This window comes from Lissotriton helveticus, chromosome 10 (assembly GCF_964261635.1).
Source record: "Lissotriton helveticus chromosome 10, aLisHel1.1, whole genome shotgun sequence".
In the NCBI taxonomy this organism is placed as follows: domain Eukaryota; kingdom Metazoa; phylum Chordata; class Amphibia; order Caudata; family Salamandridae; genus Lissotriton; species Lissotriton helveticus.
This window is the reverse complement of record NC_136071.1, coordinates 1180349226-1180372336: the sequence shown is the minus strand read 5'-3', so window position 1 is coordinate 1180372336 and position 23111 is coordinate 1180349226. Positions and strand designations below refer to the sequence as shown.

The 23111-nt window shown below is 44.4% G+C and overlaps 1 long non-coding RNA gene and 1 pseudogene across 1 annotated transcript in view; one reads left to right on the top strand and one right to left on the bottom strand.

Annotated features, from left to right (window-relative positions):
• The window catches only part of LOC144785671 (uncharacterized), a 112414-nt gene that overhangs the window by 74609 nt on the left and 14694 nt on the right, over positions 1–23111 (top strand). The gene's annotated exons all lie outside the window — the stretch shown is intronic.
• Positions 4664–22476, bottom strand: LOC144785300 (uncharacterized; annotated as a pseudogene).

Genomic DNA, 23111 nt, shown 5'->3' with positions numbered 1-23111 from the left:
TAGAAATTTGGCGTGTATCATAACGATCGTTAAGTGGTAAAAGAGAAAGAAAATAAGAGAGAGGATTTAACAGGACTTCTTTAACTTAAAATTGCAATATGCTTGCAGAATGAACCTTGTTAGTCTTATATTTAAGTCAGTGTTTTCAGGGTTCAAGGCCACAATAATGGCTTGCCTGCAGGTTCGAGCGCCCAGCCTGTTCCATTCTGCTTTTAGTTTGCACCTGCATTGGGAGTTGAAGGCTGGGCAAAGGCAAACCACGTGTAACAGTGTTTCGGCTGTTGTACCGCACCCTCTGCATGTTAGATCTTCCGCCGTGCGTCTCCAGGGGGGGGTAAGTCTTGCAGGAACCGCCAGTCACCCATTCTAATGGCTATAAAGCTACGTTTTAGAAACAGTGGGTATGTGCAAGAGAGATAAGCGGCAGGAACTAGCCGACTATAGGAGTTTACAAGGGCCCAAGAATGGCTCCGTTTTGAAAAGAGTCCTTTGTCTGTAATGAGTGATCTCATTCTTACACATTTTTTGATAGCAGTTTTAAACGCTGTCTGACTAGGGTTAAGAGCCCATAGGTCTCCTGCTGACATTTGTTGGATATAGTCCTTGAAGAGGCGACCAAACGTTCCTCCTGGGTTTTTCTGGGCGATTTCTAGCCAGACTAAGGATTCTAGTGAATCTGGGTCAGCCTGTCTCAGCTTGTGACACAGGTTAAGGTATACACCAATATGGGAAACCTCATAGTTTGGTAGCCCCATCTCCAATCTTATCTGTGCGGCAGATGCAGAGGTTGGCAACTGGAGGACCTTTTTATAGATTTTGGTGGTATGTTGGTTTAGGGCCGTATTCAGTTTGCCCTTGAATGTCTCTATCCCGTATGATAGGGTGGGGCCGATTTTCGCTCTCAGGACTTCCAAGAGTGGCGAAAAAGTTGGACCTGAGAGATTTTTCGAAAGCTTAGTTAGAGATACTGCAAGAGTCGTGGCTTTAATTGCTATCTCATGGCGCTGTTTTATAAGGTTGCCCCTTGAATCCAGGTGGACGCCAAGATATTTATACGATTGACCTATCACGAGGCTTATGTTGTTAAAGGACCACCCACCACCAACATATCGTTTTTTCCCAAAGGGAACTACTTGGGTTTTCTTTAAATTGACTTCTAATTGGTTCGCCAATGTATAACGAAGCAGTGAGTCAAGAAGCCTTTGCAGCCCGACCCTGGTAAGACTGAAAAGAACAAGATCATCGGCGTATAACAGATTGCTAAGTGCCGTGCCTCCCACCTTTGGGGGATGACTATTGGTTTCATCCAGGGTCGACGACAAGTCTGCTATGAACAGATTAAAGAGCAGGGGGGCCAGCACGCATCCCTGCTTGACACCTCTCGTTGTCATAATTTTGCGCGAGAGATGCGTGCCGGACCCTAGCTTCACTCGGACCCAGGTGCGAGAGTGAAGTTGGATAATTGCCTCCAATAGTTTGTCTGGAATCCCCCAATTCCTAAGTTTTTCCCATAAGGCCGCCCTGGGAACCCTGTCAAATGCTGCTTTAAAATCGACAAAGCAGCATAGCACTGCCTAGATGTTAAAAGAGCTTTATCGACAATGGTTGACACTGCTAGAAGATTTGTCATAGTCCCTGAATTGGCGACAAACCCCGTTTGATTAATCGGAATCCGGTTGTGTTCCTTTGCCCATAGCTTTAGGTCCTCCAGAAGGAGGCCTGCATAGTGCTTAGCCTCAATGTCCAAAAGAGCAATGAGTCTGTAGTTGTTGGGGGCTGCGCGGGTTCCTGATTTATAAATTGGGTGTATTATTGCACCCCGCCATGATTCTGGGATAGTTGCGGTTCTCAGGGCATAGTTGAATAGGTTTGTTAGGGTTCCTGACCAAAAAGGAATATCAGATTTAAAGAGGTTCTGTGGTAGGCCATTTGGGCCTGGTGCTCCGTCTGATCTTGCTTTAGTCATAGTCAACGCTACTCTGTCTTGGGACACCTGAAAGCCCATATTAAGAGGACTTGGCAGCTTAGTGGGTGCACTCCACTTAATGCTGGCCTCAGTATCAGTCACTCTTGGCGGGCCACCTCCTGTGGGACCTAGATGTTCTGAGGACCTGAAATGTTCTGTGAGGTATGATGCCCATTCAGACTTTTGTATATTTGCTGATCCAAAGCTTGAGGTACTCGGGTTGGTGTGGTTAACTAGGGCCCAGAATTTTTGGGGGTTTTTGCTCTTACTCTCCCACACCAATTTGCACCAAAATTGATTTTCGTGTATTTGTTTGTCTTTGATGATCGCCAGCCTGAATAACTTTTGGGCAGCATTATAAAGATTTAAACATTCACTGTTCCCAGGGTGTTTTGCAAGTGACCGCAGGGCGTTATTCCTGGCTTTCTTAAGTACCTTTGACTGTAGTGAGAGTTTAAATTTGTAGCGCTGGTTTGTCCTTTGGGCCTGCTGTTCTACTGGAAAACATTTAGTCAGGTGGGTGCACAGTGTCGTCCATGTTACAATGGGGGAGGCATCATGTTCGTTTCCGTTTTTTATACGTTCCATGCATACCTGTAAGATGGACGGGCTGATGTCTTCGCTCCACTTGAGGCGCTTAAGATTTTCCGTATATGTTCCCCGACACGTTGGAGGTGCGGGTTTGTGCTTCACTGGGTTTATGTTAAGAGATATGACCTGAGGCCTGTGGTCACTTTCAGGACGTGGGTGAATACGAAAGTCGGACAAACAGTGAAGCAGATCAGCGTTGCAAATGGTATAGTCCAGATAGGAGTGTTTGCTACCATTTGTCCAGGACCAGTTCAGGGGAGTATCCCCCGCCGACCTACCATTCATTACCAGGTAGCCGACGCTGTAAAGTTTCGTCACACAGATCTCACCCAGACCACAGTGGGCTAGGTTAGTTGGTTTGGTTTGTGTCGCGGCCTCAGTGATGGGGAATAAGAAGGGCCCGTTGATGTCTGCTAGTTCCCCCTGAAATAGATTGGTATTAAAATCCCCCGTGGCAATGCAATCTGAGTTGGGATGTTCCGCAGCTATGTCGCACATAATTTCCGTTAGGCGTGCCAGGTGTCCCTTTTTTGTACGTGTGTTTGGATTGATGTATACATTTAAAAGGAAAAGTGGGTTCGTTCTGTGGGGAATTGTGGGATTCGAAGTTTATTTTTTGGAAAAAGCTTTGATAGTCATATCTTTTCGACAGAATGTATCCATTGTAGTATCTTTTGTCGAAATTTACAAATTAGGATATAGTCTCTGAGGAGGTGGAAGTGCAGCCGTTTCTGTGTTCACGTTCTGGGAGATCTCAATGGAAACCTCTCCATTTTTAAGCAAACACTTTTCTTATAGTCGGTAGATTTCTGACATTTCATTTAATCCATCAATGGCTGTATTAAATTTCACAATTAATAGAGCCTCATGCCGTGCCAGTTTTTCTTCAATGTCGCCGCCACGTTGGTCTTTCTCAATTTTGGCTATGACTGTCCATTTTAACTCGTCTACCGTATGGTTGTTAGAAATCCAGTGATTTACCAATGGCGCAGTATTTACGTTGTTTTTGATGCGTGATTTATGTTGGCTTATTCTATTTCAGATCTCTTGGCTTGTTTTACCAATATACAATTTATTGCAAGGACATTTTATCCCATACACAACAAATCGTGTTTTACAATTGGTGAATTTTTCATGTTTCCAATGAATCAGATTATGTGAGAAGAGGGTCCCCTCTTCTGTGCTTGCACAACAAGTACAGGTGCCGCATTTGTGATGTCCTTGTACAGGTGGCAGTCCTAAGAGGGAGCAGACTGTTGGTTGTTCTTTTTTCTTTATGGCTGCTCTCACCAGATGATTTGCCACGCTTTGGTCTTTCTTAAAGGCAAATAAGGGCTTCTCTTTCAGAGAGTCATCAACATTTTCCACCAGATGCCAATTTTGAAGTATCGTTTTTTTTAACTGATTGGAGTTTGCACAAAATGTTGAGACACAGACTATTCTCTTAAGTGCAGGTTTTTCTCTCTTTTCCAAGAGGGTATCTCTTGGTACCCACCATGCCCTTTTCATCGTTCTTTTAAGGAGCTTTTTAGGATAGCCCCTTGCTGCTAGGTTGTCAGTGAGGTTGTTTGCGTGAAACAAGTATTCATCCTTGAAATGACAGTTCCTTTTGATCCGAAGATATTGTCCGAATGGCAGATTTTCTTTTAAATTGCGAGGATGATTACTTTTAAAATGTAATCCCTTGTTGCGATCTGTTTTCTTTTTGTATAGTGTAGTCACTAGCCCTTCTTCTGTTGGATAGACCTCGACGTCGAGGAAAGCCATTTTGATTTTAGAGTAGCTGAGGCTGAATTTGATTTCTTGTGTTCTTGAATTTAGCCATTCGTGGAATTGTTTAAGTTCCTCTATGTTTCCTTTCCATGTCATGAAAATATCGTCGATATATCGACTCCAGCTAGTGATCTGTTCCGAATATGGGTTATTTTGGTAAATGAATTTCTCTTCATATAGTGCCATAAATAAAACAGCCAATTCTGGAGCAAATGGGCAGCCCATGGCTACTCCACTTGTTTGGTAGAAAGAATCTCCATTGAAGTTAAAGTAATTTTTCTTTAATGCAAAACCTGCTAGCTGCATTATAAATTCAGTCGGTACCCTAGTTGGTTATTCTCTTTCTTCCAAAAAGTATTGTATGGCATCTAGTCCATCATTTTGAGGAATCTGGGTATATAGTGAAGTGACGTCCAGTGTAACTAATAGATCTTGGTTATCCTCAAATTGAATTGTCGGCAGTTTGTTGATAAAATCTGATGTGTCTCTTAGAAATGATTTTACTTTGGGGAGGAAGGGTTTTAGGAAGAAATCAACACATTTAGATATGGGTTCTAGTAATGAATCACAACCAGAGACTATTGGTCTCCCAGGCGGTGCAGTGGCATCCTTATGGACTTTTGGCAGGACGTAGAAGAGCGGAATTCGTGGATTTTTTGGTTTTAGATATTCATACTCTTTTTTCCCAATAATTCCGTCCTCAAACCCTTTTTCCAGGATGTGGTTCAGTTGATTTTGTAATTCTGTTGTTGGATCTTTTGGAATTTTTCTGTAGCATCTAGGATTGTTCAATTGACTCATTACTTCTGTTGTGTATTTTTCTGTGTCCCATATCACAATCGATCCGCCTTTGTCGGCCTGTTTTATTGTAATTGATGTGTCATTTTTTAGGTCTTGGAAACGTGGCACATTGTTATAGACTGCTAAAATATTTCACGCATCAATTGTACAGCTTCATTCTACTCCTTGATTAGGAGCATAGCTGTGTTTGGGAGAGCATTGGGTCACAGAGATTCTCGCTTTTTATTTCTCCCTCAGCATTGCTCTACTGAATTAGGTGGCAAAGATTTTAGCTTTTCTCTTTTTCTATCAGAGTTGTGATGTTAACAACTCATTACATATGTTTCCTTATTTTGTCACCTTAATAACGACCTTCCTCATATGTTTGGGTAAGCTGTTTAAGTACACCACTCCATCATCGTACAACCCTGTATTGTTGAATGTAATGGTTAATTGTTCTTTTTGTCTAGATTTAGGAAGCTTCACCTTTTATTTACACCATTTATTTCATGTAAACACAACAGGAAGAGGGGGGACTATCCGGTAGAAATATGCATAGAATACTAGTTATATTCCTTGTTGCACTTACGAAGAGTCACCTATTGATTCAGCCTTCTGTTTACTGGAATTCCTCTGGACCCCAGTGACTCTTCGGTGGTGTGGGACGTGTGCTGGACCTGCCTCTGTCTTCTTCGTCTTCCCCTTGTCTCCCCCACTTCCCCCATTCACTGGTTCTGCTTCGACTTTGTTGGGCGGATCAGTGGTGGAGGGAAGTTGGGATCTATTCGCTTATCTCCTGCCTCTCGTCCCTGCAGAGACCTCAGGTGAGCCTTGACAGAACGCGAAGCCCACGTTGAATCTCTGCCCGGGCGAGATGGAGGAGAACAAGATTACTCTAGCAGATTTAGCGCACATGTTAGCGAATTTGTAAAAGGAAACACAGGCTATTTCTATAAGGGTAGATACACTACAAAGAAGCATGGCCCAAGAAGCCCCAAAGGGGGCTGAAGGAGGTAGTCCCTCTCTATTTATGACCTCAGCGGTAGCCAGTAGTCCTGTTATACAGGTCACCACTCCCCCTACTATACCTTTGGCACCCCCTGAAAGATTCAGTGGAGATCCCTCCAGATTTGCTGCCTTCATTAACCAATGTCAGCTGCCCTTAATGTTCAAGGCTGCTTGTTTTCCGACTGAACAAGACAAAGTGGCCTTTGTGTTATCATACTTGGGTGGGGTCGCAGCCACATGGTCGATTCGTTGGTCTAACAAAATGATCCTCTTTTGTATAATTGTGGTTTGTTTAAAGAAGAGCTAAAGAGGTTGTTTGATAGACACTCCTTTTTGCAATCTGTAGACCCAGAAATGTTGAATTTGAAGCAAGGTTCAAAGGACCTAATAACTTATATTGCTGACTTTAATCATCTAGTGGTGGAAGCTAGATGGCCTGAAGAAAAAAGAAGTGCCTTGTTTTATAGAGGGCTTAAAGATGAGCTCAAGGTATTCCCCTGTGAGATACCCCGGCAGGGTATCCACAAGGTGAAAGCCAGGCATCCCGCCGCGAGGGGCCGTAGTGGAGATTAAGCAAGCTATTGCCCAGAGTCGCAGAGTGTGACCCCGTGAGTCGAGTAGGCACCGGAGCGAGAATTGTCGAGTCCGTGGAATTTTTGAGCCCGAGACCCGCTGAGGCGGGGAATCGAACCCTGGTCCACGGCCGATCTCAGCTTCCGGGTCTGCCGCCTCTAACCACTGAGCCACGCTTCTCCACTCGCCTGAGGATTGTAAGGCTATCATGGATCTGACAGTGAAACTTGATAATAGGCTACATGAGAGAAGGAGAGAGAAGGGGAGGTCTGAGGCATGGCTCATAACTTACAGAGAAAAGCGTACTGAGACAGAGAGGCCTGTGGTGGACAGTGAACCAATGCAAACAGGAAGCCTAAGGGGTACTATTAGTAGTGAGGAAAGGCAGAGGCGCCGAGATCAGAGGTTATGTCTGTATTGTGGCAAACAGGGTCAGTACTTGAAGGAATGTCCCATCAAACCAAAGAGGCCAAAGGATCAGGGAAACTAAGTAGCCTGGGATTTAAGGAGACTAGAATTTCAGGCAGTTCCGGTTTAGTAGTCTCCCAACCCACAGTCACAGAAAACTGATGTACACTGTTTACTAATTTTCATATAGACACACTGTTAAAGTGGGAAGGTCAGCATATTGAAGTCAGTGCAATTCTTGATTCCGGTGCTGCTCGTAATTTCATGAACATCCAATGGGCCACCAAGAATGGTATTCTTGTTGAAGCCAAAGCAGTTATAGAGGAAGTGAAAAGCATAGATGGCAGTGTCATCAAATCTGGCCCGTTTACACATGCTACCATCCCCTTGTGCATGTGCATTGAAAAGGTTCATTCGGAGAAAGTGGTTTTTGATTTGAATAAATCCCCGCAGTTTCCTGTTGTGTTGGGGGTTTCCTGGTTATCACAGCACAATCCAACTATAGATTGGAGACATAGAACAATCAAATTTTCTTCAGATTTCTGCAGTACGCATTGTCTAGTACCATTAAAAATAGTAGCTCCCTTGCTGGAACCCTGTTCACATTCTGAACCTGAACTCCCCTCCTGTTATTCGGAATGGGCAGATGTGTTTGATAAACAAAAAGCCACGACTCTTCCTCCACATCGTCCCTACGATTGTAGAATCGATCTAATTCCTGGAGCCCATATTCCTTGCAACCGAATATATGCTCTTACGGGAAAGGAAAACTTGTACTTACGTGAATACTTGGACGAGATGTTACGCATAGGGTTTATCCGTCGTTCCAGGTCTCCGGCGTCATCTCCACTTTTTTTTATCCCTAAACGGGAGGGAGGTCTCAGATGTTGCAATGACTATCGCATCCTGAATAATAACACCATAAAAAACAGATACCCATTGACGTTGATATCCTCCTTATTAGACCAGGTCAAGGAGGCAAAACATTTCACAAAGCTTGATTTACGAGGGGCATACCACTTAGTACGCATCCAACAAGGCGATGAGTGGAAAACAGCCTTTCGTACTAAGTTTGGACTGTATGAGTATTTAGTTATGCCCTTTGGGCTTTGTAACGCTCCAGCAGCCTTTCAGTACTTTATCAATGAGGTACTGAGAGAAATGTTGGACGTCTATGCCATTGCCTGCATTGAAGATATCCTTGTATATTCCTCCTCAATGGAAGAACACAAAAGACATGTGGAATCAGTGCTGCAAAAATTAAGAGCCAATCATTTGTACGTCAAACTAGACAAATGCGAGTTTCATGCGACCAGAGTAGCCTTTTTGGGATTTGTTCTAACACCTACTGGGGTCAGTATGGATCCACAGAAGGTAGAGGCAATTACACAATGGCCATCCCCCAGAACCGTGAAAGAAGTAAAAAGTTTTTTGGGGTTCGCCAATTTCTATCAATAACTTTTCTGAATTGGCATCCCCCTTTACTAGATTGCTTACGAAGAATGTAGCGTTTCTATGGTCTTCTGAAGCAGAATCCGCTTTTGAACTTTTAAAGCAAGCCTTCATGCAGGCTCCTGTTCTAAAGCATCCAGATCCCTCTCGTCCTTTTACAGTTGAAACTGATGCATCCCAGGTGGCGATCGGAGGTGTCCTGTCTCAAAGAGACCCTTCCACTGGGTGTTTACATCCGGTTGCCTTCTTCCCACATAAACTTAACACCGCTGAACAAAACTACTCCGTAGGGGACCGTGAGTTACTGGCCATCAAAAGAGCCTTTGAAGAATGGAGACAGTATTTGTTAGGAGCCTTACATACAGTTACTGTTTTAACTGTTCACAGGAACATGTTGTTTCTAAAATCTGCCAGAGCCTTGTCCACAAGACAATTACGATGGACTTCATTTTTTAGTGAATACGACTTTTTTATTCAATATCAGCCAGGTAGAAAACATGGGAAAGCTGATGCATTATCCCAATTGGGTTTTGAGACGGATGAGCAGGCGTCTGATCCACCCCCTATTATAGCCTCTGAACGCATATTAGGAGCACTAACTTTAGGAGAGGAATTTATGCAGAAAGCAAGAAATGCCCAAAACCTGGAGAAACTCAAGATTTGGAAAAAGAAGCATCAAGGGATCAAAATAAATGGCTTCATACACATACAAGGTAATCTTGTGATTCCTACCTCTGTGTTGCAGGAACAAGTTTTGAGGTGGTGTCAAACTCATGTACTTGTGGGTCATTTTGGCTATAGAAAGACTGAGAACCTAGTACACCATTACTTCTTGTGGCCCTCTTTGGTGGCTGATGTTAAGTCCTATGTCCAAAAATGTCATGTATGTGCACAGGGTAAAAGCTCACATCAAGCTCCAGTTGGACTCCTACTTCCCATGCCTTCTCCCCCCAGCCCTTGGCACACTGTTTCTAAGGACTTTATAACAGAGCTACCTAAAACAGCCAAAGGACATACAGTAGTTTGGGTGGTAGTAGATATGTTGACTAAAATGACCCACTTCACCCCTTTGAGATCACTTCCCTCTTCACAAGAGTTAGCATGGGTATTTGTGCAGCATGTGGTCAGGTTACACAGTTTGCCCAATGTTTTAGTTTCTGATAGGGAGTCCCAATTCGTGTCCAACTTTTGGATGGGGGGATAAACTCTTGCACATAGATACTCTGTTTTCTTCAGGACATCATCCCCTGATTAAGACAGCCAGGCCTTTAGGGAATGGATCAACACACTCATTAAGGGCCAGAAGTCTATCCCCCTCTGCCTGAGGACCAGGAGAAAACAGAGACCCACTGCCCCCTGGTTCTCTCCCACCTTTAAAGAGGAACAAAGTGAGGTTAGGGCGCTCGAACGGAGGTTGCGACTTAACTATACAGATCTTGACAAAGACATGTATAAAATCGCCCGTCGCCAATATCATGGTTTGATTAAAACAGCCAAAAGGGAATACTATACTGAAGCCATTAATAAAAGTAATAACAAACAAAAAGAAATTTTCAACATCGTAAACACCTTTACTAACCCTAAAACCATGCAGAAAGACATCCCCCCTCACAGACCCTCTGCAACACCATTGCAGACTTCTTTGAGGGTAAAATCTTAACACTGACCAAAGACTTCCCTCAACCTCATAACCATGAGGAGAGCACGGCAAACAATTCCAGCGTAAAAACTCATACCCTGACCTCTTTCCAACCTGTCAGCCAAGAAGAATCTCAGATAGAAATCCTCAAAATTAAATCAGGCTCCCCCTTCGACCCCTGCCCCCCGTTGGTTCTCCATACACTAATAGAGATTGCCAACCCATTCATTAATAGCATCATAAATTCCTCACTCAACAACGGTCTGGTCCCCGAAGAATGGAAACTCGCAGCAGTTAAACCCTTGCAAAAAAAAAACACTACAGGGACCCTACTACTCTCACAAATCTTCGTCCCATTTTCTCTACTTCCAGCTTTCTGCAAACTTACAGAGAAGGCAGTCAATAAACAACTTACCGCTTTTTTGGAAGCCAACAACATCTGGCACCCCAACCAAGCAGGTTTCAGATCCCAACATTCAACAGAATCAGCTCTAATCTTCCCCTCTGAAACCCTGCGTGCAGCACTAGATCAGGGAAAGAAAGCAGTCCTGGTTCTGCTAGACCTGTCCGCGACGTTTGACACGGTGTCCCATACCATTCTGTTGGACTGTCTAGCCGCGGCAGGAATTGCCGGAACTGCACTGAGCTGGATAAAAAGCTTCCTTGCAAATAGGAGACAAGTGGTGGTCTTAGGACAGTACCGGTCAGAAGAAAAGTTAGTAGGCTCTGGAGTCCCCCAAGGCTCATGTCTGAGCCCCACACTTTTCAGTATATATATGGCCCCACTTATCACCCTCATCTCATCTTTTGTAATAGATACCATTGCATACGTGGACGATACACAGCTCATTCTGGTTATGGAGAATGACACCTGTGAAGCCGAAACAGAGCTCCAAAACTGCCTTACCGCCACGTTCAAATGGATGAATCTAAATCATCTCAAGTGCAATACTGGGAAAACTGAAATTCTACCTTTCGGCAAAGGAAATACCTTCAACCCCACATCCTGGTGGCCTGAGGACGCCATTGCCCCCCCAAGTACTGCCTCCTCAGTCCGCAACCTAGGGATCAAATTCGACCCCTCCCTGAGCTTCAAACAGCAAGCCACAGCAGTAGCAGGGACCTGCTTCGGAATTATAAAAGGGCTCAGGAAATTTTTCGATCTAATTCCCATCTCCGCAAGGAAAACGGTCGCAGTAGCCCTCATCACCTCCCGCATCGACTATTGTAACAGTCTATATGCAGGGACCAATAGAGAAGTCTGCCACAAAATACAGATGGTACAGCATGCTGCAGCCAGATTAGTGTTAGGATGGAAAAAGAGAACCTCGGCCAAGGCAGCAATAAATATCCTACACTGGCTGCCCATCTACAAAAGGGTGCTCTTTAAAATCCTACTGATCACTTTCAGGGCTTTCAATGGAAAGGGACCCAACTACATACTAAAAATGTTCAAACCCTACAGCCCCACACGATGTCTCAGATCTCAAGGGTCCAATCTTCTCACCATTCCCAAATTCAGACTCAAGACTAAAGGAGGAAAATCCCTGGCGGTACTAGGCTCCAAAGCCTGGAACTTTCTCCCCTTTTATCTCCGTCAAATCCCCACCTAAGCTATCTTCAGAAAGGCCCTTAAAACTTGGATCTTCACTCTTTCCGAAGAACAATGTAAAAAACTAGTCTAGATACTTCCCCCCCTTCCCCACCATATGTACTAGGCGTTTCTTTAATCTCTTCTACAGCGCAAAGATGCTCCTTGGAGTGCAACCTGCGCTTTACAAAAACCCCATCACATCACATCACATCACATATGGACAGACAGAGAGAGTCAATCAGTGCTTAGAACAATATATACGATGTCAGTTGTTACAAACACCAGCAGATTGGGATAGGTATTTGTGGGCGGCTGAGTTCTCCCTTAACAATACAGTACACTCCTCTAGAGGATATTCCCCTTTCTTTGTTTCTTATGGATTCCATCCCAGGTTCTTGCCTTCCCACACTGCATCTTTGGTACCTGGGCCAGCGGCTAAGGAGTTTATTACGCAAATTCAAGAAGCACAAAAGGCAGCTATAGAGAACCTTGAAAAGCCAAAATTGGTGTATAAGAGAAGTGCAGATGCTCATCGCCGCCCAAGCCCCGAATATGTTGTGGGGGATAAGGTTTGGTTAACAACACGCCATGTGCAGATCAAAGGTGTTCGCAAATTCAAACCTCGTTACATAGGTCCCTACAGCATTGTGGAGGTAATCAAGCCAGTGGCTATGAAATTGGAGCTCCCCAACACCTTGAAAATACACCCAGTGTTCCACGTGTCCCAATTGAAACCTGTTACTCCGGGTACTGAATTGCCAGTCCAACCCGTACCTATTGAAGTTCATGAGGAAGAAGAATACGAAGTAGGGGCCGTTATAGACTCTTGAAGAGTACGAGTTAATCGCCAATACCTCATCCATTGGAAAGGGTATGGGCCCGCAGATGGGATGTGGGAACCAGTGGGTCATGTGCATGCCCCCCCCCGTCTGGTGAGGTTGTTTCATCGTAAATACCACAGGAAAATCAAATCAGTGGGGGTTCGATAGGGGGGATATACTGTCAAGGTTGTGCCCAGTCCAGTGCGGCTGCAGGTGGAGAGTCGGGGGCGGAGTCGTCAGCGGTATAAAGGAAGACGCTGTTGATGCGCGGGTGCTTCACGTTCTAGTTGTTTTCCTGTGATTCTGTTTGTCCGGGTTAAGCCCCTCCTACTTCCGGGTCACAGGTTCCGGTGCGGGGGCTCCTCGTTACTGGAGTCCAGCTATCACCAAGGTTGAGATAACCAACCTGATTAAAAGAATGAGGTCAGACGGCGCTCCAGGTCCCAATGGAGTTCCAGCGGCAGTGTTTAAAGCCACATACGGGTTCTGGGTGGATCAGCTAACTCCACTTTTTAAGCATGCATTTGAAACCTCCACTGTTCCATCATCATGGAAAGGCTCAATACTTTTCCCTGATTCTTAAAAAAGGGGACCGCACTAAACCTGAAAATTATCGTCTTGTGGCTCTTTAAGACATAGAAGCAAAAGCATATGCCAGAGTGAATGAATGAATGAATATTTATTGTTTGGTTACTCAAAACCAATACAGTAAAACCAAGGTACAAAAATTACAAAAGTTAAAAAACAGAGGAGTCATCTTCTTTAAGGCAAGTCCATGTGATTAAAGTCTGTGTACTTGTGAGCTGAGAGGAGTAATGTCTAAAGTCTTGCAGGCCAGCATACCTCGGCCAAGTCTCTAGTCGTTTTAGCTCAGGGTGGCCATCAGCTTAGTGCGAGTCTGTTAAATGAATTTGCCAAATGTGGCCATCTGTTTTACTGAGTTCAGTGTGTATAATTGATGAACCGCCTCCTTTGCGGTGCGCGTCCCCAGCTGTAAGATGATAGGCCTAAGGTAAAGGCTGCAAGCTGTGCGCAGGGCCGGGCAGCAAAATAGGAGGTGGGCCAGAGACTCCTGTTTATATTTACAGAGCCTGCATTCCTTGGTCACTGAACCTGCCCCTTTGGTGGTGTATAATTCTTTGAGGGGCAGGGGGTGAAGTCTGTAGGCTAAAATCTTATGTAGAGCTGGGTGGCCCACTGCCTGTTTCAGATGGAATTTAGAGTTGTGCACTGTTTGCGGCAGACTTCGGGACTCGTGGAGGCCTCTTTTTGCCAGTGACTCCAAATCCAATGCACGAGAGCAGATGCGGACTTGTTTTTTGATTGCATTTTTGATTGGAGAATAATTCACTAGCTCAGAGCCCCAGTTCTCCGTGGCTAAGTTAAAGAGATCCTTTGCCGTATTTAGAGTCGCTGACCAAGGGTTCCTAGGTTCCAGGAAGATGTTTTTTAAGACTGCCTTCAATGTCTTCTCGTGTGCTGCTGTTGTAAGGTAGTAGTATTTGCTCAAGGCAGCCATCTCTTCCAGCTTTTGTTGGTTCAAAGAAAATTCTAGTCGTACAAGAGTATTTCTAGTGCACATGGGTAGATGGAATAGTCTCTTATATGCGCTACAGTTGATTTTTTTCCAGGTCCTTGTTTAATTTACCAGGGAACGCTTGTTGGGCGTAATTAAGGGCTGGCATCAGTTTTGCCTTTAGTACTTTTTGGATAGCCATTGTGGTGGGACTGTGTAAGGTGGCTTGTAGTTTGCAAAGGGCATAGGTGATTGTTTTCCCTTTGCATTGAATTGTCCTCAGATGAGCACCAAGTAGGCCCGATTCATGGTACCAGATGCCCAGGTAGTTGTATTGCTGCGTACATCTCTGGGTCAAGTGGCCTAGCCTCCATTTGGCTAGTTTTTTTTTCGGGTAGTGCCCGAAGATTAAAATTTTTGATTTGGATTGGTTGGCCACAAGCCTGTTTTTATCGTTGTAGGTGTAGCTAAAGCGGCTCCTGTCAAGGCTTGGTCCATATCAGCTGTGCTAAAACGCACCCCTGCTTTAAACCTCGGTCCGTTTTGATCTTCTCTGATGAGGAGTCGCTCGAAAGTTTGATTCTGACCCACGTGCGTTGATACAGCGACCGGATTGCTTTCAGCAGGGCGGGGTTGATGTTCCAAACTGCCAGCTTCTTCCATAGAATTGCACGGTCTACCCCATCAAACGCTGCAGAAAAGTCTATGAAGCAAGCGAATAGGGGGTAACTTTTAAGTGACCGTGCTTGGTGGGCTAAATAAGAAAATGCTGTTATATTGTCCACGGTTGAAGACCCGGGTCTAAATCCTGTTTGGAAGAGGGTCAAAAGTCCTTCTGTGCTTGCCCAATTTGCTAGGTCCGCCAAGATGGTACTCGCGTAGGCCTTGCCCTCGATGTCCAGAAGGGCAATCATGCGATAATTGGACGGGTCTGATTTAGGCCGTGGATTGGGTGCAGAAGCGACCATCTCCAGGAGTTTGGGACGTCCCCCCGGAGCCAGCATTACGTGTATAGATGGGTCCGATTTTCAGACCAAAATTCTACGTTCGCCTTGAACAAAGAGCCCGGGAGGCCATTGAGGCCCGGTGCACCATTTTGTCCGATTTTTTTTTTATTATTTATTTATTTATTTTTAATTTTGGATACTAAGAATTTTCCAGGAGCGGCCTTCATGTGAGCGGTGAGATCTAACTCTTCCATTTCTGCGACTGCTTTCTTTAAGTGAGGTCTGTTTGGATCCTCTTCGTATAAGGCTTTAACGTGGGCGACCCAGGTTTGTGCGTCGAGGGAGTTCTCTCTGTGGTTTTTTCCTCGAGTTAGGTTGTTTAAGTAGCTCCAAAACTCCTGCGAATTGCAAGGTCTCAGCAAATCAAAGATTTTCAGCCATTGTCCCTCGGAATATTCGCGTTTCGCGGCCCACACTTTCTTTGAATGGCTTTTTGCTGCTTCTTGTAGTAGTTTTTTGTCCGGTGCTGTGCCATTGTTCCGGTATGCTTTTTGTTTTGCGCTGAGATGTTTAGAGCATTCTTTGATTGCCGGAATAAATCCCAGTGTAGATGGTGGATGCCAGTGATTTATGCTTGCTGTGTCTCCTCGAAGTAGAGATGCTAAGTTCCCGGTGGTTCTATCCCATACTTGTATTGCGCCCTTCCTATGGGAGCTCGGTGGCCAGCTGTAGCAGGGATTCCGTTCTCCTACAGAACTGTGCATAGAGATTTGGAACCTCAGTGAATTAGGGTGACCAAAAACTCACCTCAGTACCCGAAATCCTCTTACCGAGCTAGCTACAGTGTCTCATTGGTCATAACAAACTCCCAATGTTTAGACAAACCAGAACATGAACTTAGAATACCTCAGGTATCGTGGAACACATGAACACTCTTTCGTTATACAATCATTTCAAACCAGAACGTGGAGTAAAAGAGGACACATGCACATTTGAAATATTTATTTACTAATGCAGGGTTCTCAAACGCAGTATCTTAGATAATACAAGCAAACATATTATAAGAAGCAAAGTTATCAGCATAGTTACTAGTCCGTAAAATGCGAAAGGTGACAGCATGTTAACAACACCTATTTTTCACCCTCCCTATCTAATATATATTATATCTAAGAAGGTCTCTTTTGGGTTTTAGCAGGGCGGGCCCATACCTCAAGATCTCAGTGGCAGAGGATCACATCATCTTCCACCAGCTCTCTGCATGCGAAGCACCATCAAGTGTGTAACGTGTGCCCTCAGCAAAGCAATATAAAACGCGTGTAAAGCCAGATTTTGGCAGCAGCTGCATTTATGTTATGTCTAGGAAGGTGCGAAGATCAGACCTCACATCAACACTGTCTCGAGTTATCCTTGAAGGCTTCAGCACTCACTGTGCAGACAGTGTACCAAGCAAAGCTGATATCAGTGCAATAACACATTATTCTCATGTAAATCACAACGCTCTTCTAGGCTGAAAGCTAAAACAACAATTATGTGTCGTGTGCAGAAGCAGCAAAAGGTAAAATGGCGTTTAAACATTTAATAAGCTCATGCTAACTTAGCACGGTATATAGGTAAGCAATATCTATATGACATCCCCCCATGATCCAAGCACGGATAAGATAAGATAAGGCAAGGGGCACAGTATGAAAGCAGAGTTCAAAAACTATGAGATAGGTCAAATTTTAAAATTGGGTCAAAATACCTTTTCATAAGTCAACTTGAAAAAATTCCAACTTGCCAATCCATTGTTCACTTTTACTCAAGTCAATAGGTCTGGGTTGTGAAAAATGTACCTATTATTTTCAAAACAAATTGTAAGTAAGAACTGGGGTATTATCAAAAGTTCCGAAGGCCTTTAAGACAGGACTGAATATGCAAAATATGCAGCAACAGCCTCCAGCATGAAGTCACCGTCATCATCTGAAAACAGTTCAGCCATCCAATTTAATAGTGGGAACGAACATACGTGCTCCTCCAGCACCGGAGCCTCTAGCATCATCAGAGGACAACTCGGCGGGTTTTCAATATAGCTGTGTGCCAAGAAATCTTGCGCTGCTGCCAGTATGTTCCATTGACCCATTAGTCCATGCATCGCTGCCAAGGCCATAATCCTTTTGCCAGAACAAACCAACTTCTGAGTAACTATGGGACTCATCAGATGATTAAAATCGACGTCAGGAGACACCGTATTGCAGAGACACAAATCAAGGGCCCAGTCGAAATCGCAGCTCAGGCAATGAAACACAGGCTGGACACATGTGAAATAGGAAAATCGAAACACTAATCCATATGCCGTGCTTAAGGTCGCAAGCGGCAGCGTGCCATAGTTGTCAAGCATCCTGTTGCGAAACAGTGCCAGGCGGGGCTGTGCGGCGTGTAACACAGGATGGGCATCCATTTTCAATAAAACAAAATATCACCCGAACGCCTGCAGCCAGCGCCAGCAAAACAGGAAAACCACCAAACAGGATCGAAAATATAGAATGAAAGAAAGCAGGAATGACTCCAAATATTTTCTCGAAGGAAGTCACAAGACCACTGCTAACTATTTTAAAGAAGTGTGCGAGGCCAGAAGTGGAGGAGGCATTAAAGATTGAATGTATCAGCTCGCTGAAATGCAATGGCAAGTCAGTATTTAATAACGCCTGCACCTCTGTGCGTGTGTTTGCTACGTGAAGGACAAATGTTTCACGAGCCGAACTCAGGGCCACCTCTTTTTGAGACAAAAGGGCTCTTATTCTACTCATACCATTGAACTCTGCCATCAAGGTTGGGATTCGCGGCCAGATGGAAACATCTCAATTCCCATGTGTAGGAGGATACAGAACGTTTTTGCAACACACAACACGTTCTGATACTGTAACCACATAAGCGATACCTCTAATTAACCCACAACAGTCTTCGTTATTCAAAACTAAATACCTGCCGTTTGCCAGTAATGTGAAAGTGGAGACGATTGCGGGTACCGGAGTACCTTTCAAAACACAGGCTAAGTTTGGCCGTTCCTAGTTACAAGAACCGTGCAATTGAATGTGTCTACATATTAACGAGTGATCTTGTGTTTCTGTGCACTCCTCCCCTTTCAGATAAACTTCTTTCCTGTCCTTCAGGCTTCTGTAGGTGAATGAAAGGGACCACGCCTCATGGAGAAACGAACTACCCAGTGGTTCATATCGTCCTATCGCAATATATTGCATACAATTTGTAAATTTGTACAAAGCAAATGGTAATGTGATTAACCCGTGGATAAGCCACGTCGCAGCAGTGGCTTCAGCTACAGAGAACGGTAAAGACTCCAATCTCTCTATGTGTAACATGGAAAAAGATGCATCTCGCATTGAAAGCATGCGCTGCTTGTCAGTCAAATTAAAAGGGGCAAAGAGGGAGGACACGTTCATGTAATTCCAAGGCACCTTACTAGCCTTAAGCGTCTGTAGGGTCCACGCAAATTGCATAATGGAACGTAATTGATTTTGACCATGGTATAACACAGACACTTCATCATGCACAATATCAACAACAGAAGACACAATAATATTTAATGTGTAAATGCGGGAAGAAAGCATGTTAACCCCTTCCACGCTCATGACGAGCTGGGCTCGTCATGAAGTAGCCTGCTGCTACACTGATGACGAGCCCAGCTCGTCATGATCTATGGCATTTACGATTTCTCAGCACAGCAGGGGAATATGCTGAGCATCCATGGGGTTAATACTATTATCCACAACTGCAAGCACTTTTTCCAAATTAGCTTGATCAATAGCTCTAAGGCGTGTAGCAGCCTCAATCTGGGAAGTCTTTCAGATTTCATGGTAAATCGCATAAATCCATCTTTTAGACCTACAACTAGCCTGGCCTTTTATGAAATCATTTAAATCCACATCACCAGTCAGCTTGGATAGATGCAGTTTAACCGCAGCCAAGGTAGAATGTTTCAGCCAATTCTGACATAATTTGCCTACCGAATAAGTGGTGACAGAATGGTCAGTTTCAAAACGGGGATCAGGCCTGACTTGTGTAAATCCATCAGCTAAACCCAGAAAACAACGTTGGCATGAATCAGAACTTGTGTGCCACATCAGCCAACCTTTTGGATCCAAACTGGATATGTTAAAGGACGAATTTTGCAATAGAGCTTGAAGTTCCCTATTGGAAAACTGTGTAATATTACTCCAACCAGAATATTCTTCTAAATCAGGGATGGTAGGTGTATTTAATTTTTTAGAAGTTGCTAATCCAAAGCATGTTGTTTGTGAAATGCTAGAATTCAAAAACAACATATGATTTGGGATGACATGCTCGGTGCAAAGCCTCAGTGCCTTGTACCTGCCAACTTTTAGAACCCCAAACTGATTTAAGGTCAATGGTGTCCTTCCGTAGCTCGTAGCCTTCTACAGCCAACTTGTCTAGAAAGGACTTTGAATACAACAATTTAGTATCGGTAAGTCTAAGCTTGGACATGGACTTCTGTGTCATTTTAAAATAAAAAGACTCGAGATTGGACTGATTAAAGTCAGTAAAATAAGTGTACTTTTTCAAAAAAGTACTCGAACTGCCTTGTAAAGGGGCTGGGCAAAGTTCCCACTGTGTGTAATTTACAGTACCTCTTCTGGATCTCGTTTTATGCAGATAATGGTTGCCGAAATGTTGGAAGCAAAATAATTCACCATAATTAGCAGAATCTAAATATAAATCTTCAGCATCAAAGGCCGCATAATATTTTAAATCAGAAAACAATGCCTCTACGGCCTGAATATCCCAATCATCAGACCGTATGTTTTTTTTCACCACATCTCCCATGTTTACCCTGAGCACATTAGGGACATTAACAACCTCAGTAGGGCCATGAATTTGAAATTGAACCGCATCCCACACAATCCCATCAAGGACAGGCCAAGCAGTGATGTTAACAAAAGTTAAGTCTCTCTTCAGTCTGTGTGCTGAATGCGATGAGGAAAGGGGGGGGCCAAAGTTCCATTTAGATGCCGAATGTATGTTCTCTCTTCGACATAGTGTCCATTGACGATTCGAAAAAAATAAGACACAAAACCAATTGACATAAAAAGGTAAATTTAAAAAAGTACCAGCCAGATATATGTCCAAGGGGGAATTAAAAAATGTTGTTTTAAATAAACTGGCATAAACCGCAAAACGTGAGGGCTTCTTTGAATTATGTGAAACAGTGTCAAAAGAAAATCTTGATTCTGTGGCCAAACATGTCTGCAAATCAGGCATAGATAAGTCAGTTGGGTAAGTGTAATCAAGTTCATCAACATTATCACCAGGTAAAGTACTTAATAAGGGACTGGAAACAGCAGGCATCTCGAGGGCCACTTCAGGATCAGCATTAGACGTAGTGGCCAAAACAGAATTTCTCACAATCGAAGGACAGGAGACCGCCGGTGTCATACTAAGAAGAATCGGCCACTCTGTGTATCTTGACATTGTCAATAGAGATAAACATGTTTTCCTTACGACCTGAAAGTGGTGGTAAAATGACTGTTCTTGTGCCCTTCCCTCCAAGCACGGGAACCGGAGCTCGATAGGAAGGACCAAACTCTTTCTTGTTATCGATCTTCTCTCGAACCAGTTCTCCAACTTGGGGTAGCCAGCCAACTACCGGGATCTGCAACTCCGCATCCGATATGGAGGGCATATGTTTCTTTGCAAGACTGTCTCTGGTCTTTGGTAGATCCTGTAAAACATTGCAATGTTCATCTACGTCAAAGGTTGTGGCTTGGGCCACGCCGTCTAGACCGCCAAGGTCCGGGAGGTACATCTTGATACCAAAGAGCATTTCGTATGGGGTCCGCCCACCCAGAGACCTTCTAGGGAGATTATTTAGAGCACGCTGCACGCCATTGAGATGGGCCAACCAGTTTCTGCCAGTGCCTATAACTCGTGCTGTCAAAGATTGCTTCAAGTCACGGTTCATTCGTTCCACTACACTATTACCCTCAGGTCTGTAAGGAGACGAAAACTTGACTTGGACCCCCAACGAAATCATAGCATCCTTATACGCCTTAGAGGCGAAAGCAGGACCCAGATCCAAATGGAAGGTGCCACAGGCAAAAATCCCTACAAAGACACGCAAATCTCTTATGACAGTCCGTGAATCAGCGCTGCGATGGGGCCATACCCACACAAAGCGTGTGCATGAATCAACTGCTACTAAGATGTACTCATACGCAGTATCAGAAGAAAAAGGACCGCAGTGATCTAAATAAACGCATCCTAGTGGTTTATTAGATATGTACAACTGTGTCTGGGGCGGACGTGCAGCAGTCGAAGGTTTAATCTGTTGGCAAATGTCACATTGAAGGACATAGTCGCGCGTCTGTTTGTACAGTCCCCGCCACCAGAAACGTTGTTGTAATTGAGCTACAGTGGCGGAGACGCCCGCATGCGCAGATGCCACACCTTCATGCGCCGCTGTAATCAAGGTAGCCCTGCGATCCGAGTTGGGAATCAACCGTTCTCCAACTTCAGGAATTTTCACCTAAGGAACCTTATCGGGACTTAAGTGGTATGTGTACTTCGAAGGGAACCCCGTAGGATGTTTACCTCCCTTCTCAGTGGCAGCAACTGCCGCCAAGATGTTATCATCAATCTTACTCTTGGACCGTGTAACTGCTGCAACTAAATATGTAGATACCGCTGATTTCGCTGCCTCATCAGCAAGCGAGTTACCCACAGCGTGGACTCCAACACGCTGATGGCCGAGAGTATGAATCACAAACACGAGTGGCAACTGCTCTTTGAGCTCAGCCACTCGAATCCAGATCATTTTATGTTTTATTGTGCTACCCTTGGAATCACAAAAGTCATTTTGAATCCAAAAGAACAAGTTTTCATTGTAAGACTGGACACAGTAATAGGAATCACTCACAATTAGAGTTGTCACACTCGGAGCTGCGTACTCCAACGCAAGCATCAGAGCACGAAGCTCCGCTAGTTGTGCGGTGCAGTCCCCTAGAGTCTGCGTTTGCACGACTCTGGACTTGAACTCATCGTTCACCATGGCACCAACCACAATGGCGCATGCGGAAACGTAGGCATGTTTAGAGCCATGCGCAACCTGCGCCGAACCATCAGTGTAACTGATGCAATGGAAATCCTCCAAAGGTCGCATAGCTAAAGGAGCTGGATGAACAAATTCATACTGTAAGTACTCCTGAGACCGTAAGGATGCGTCAAACACAAATGTGACATCCGAAGACGTCAGTGAAGCCGCCCATTGAATCCACCGAGGGTGCAAAGCTTTTGAATTTGGTACACTGGCTTTCGTAACTGCTTCTAAAGCAGGACACGGGGTAACAACCAACATGCGTTTTCCCTGTGACAGGGCACGTTCTTTCAGAATCGCCATCTGTACAGCTGTTAAAACTTTCTCCACAGTGGAAAAACGCATTTCAGCCGAAGTGTATAAGTGTGACTTGTAAGCAATAGGTACTGTGTCTCCTTCATTAAAAGTAAGGTACGTGAAACCCACCGTCCCAGGGATGATTCTTATCACCAGGTTGGTGTGGTTGTCACGAGTCAGTAAGAATTTAGAAGCGAGCAGATCAGCCTGCAAGGATTGCAAATTAGCTGAATTCTCAGGCAGCCAGCATGATTTGGTAAAAGTAGGTTGTATCAAAGCATACCAAGGCTTGATAAGCTGGGCATATTCCAGAATGTATGTCCTTCCGAAATTTAAGAAGCCCAGTAAAGACTGTAATTTTTTCAGCGTTGTCGGAGCGCGCAGTTGTGCGCATTTCTCCAAGAAGTGAGGAGCCAAGCCTCTACCTTCATTGTTGAGCTCGTAGCCCTGGAACAACACTGTGTATTCTGCAATGTGCGATTTTGCAAAATTGAATTTGTAACCCATGTCTGCAAAACTACAAATTAGGCGGTCAACGTGACACAGATGCTCCCAAAGTTCGTCGTCAGTGAGATAAATGTCATCCACATACGAGCATGCATCTGGGTCTACTCTCTCTAAAAGAGAGACAATGCGGGCAG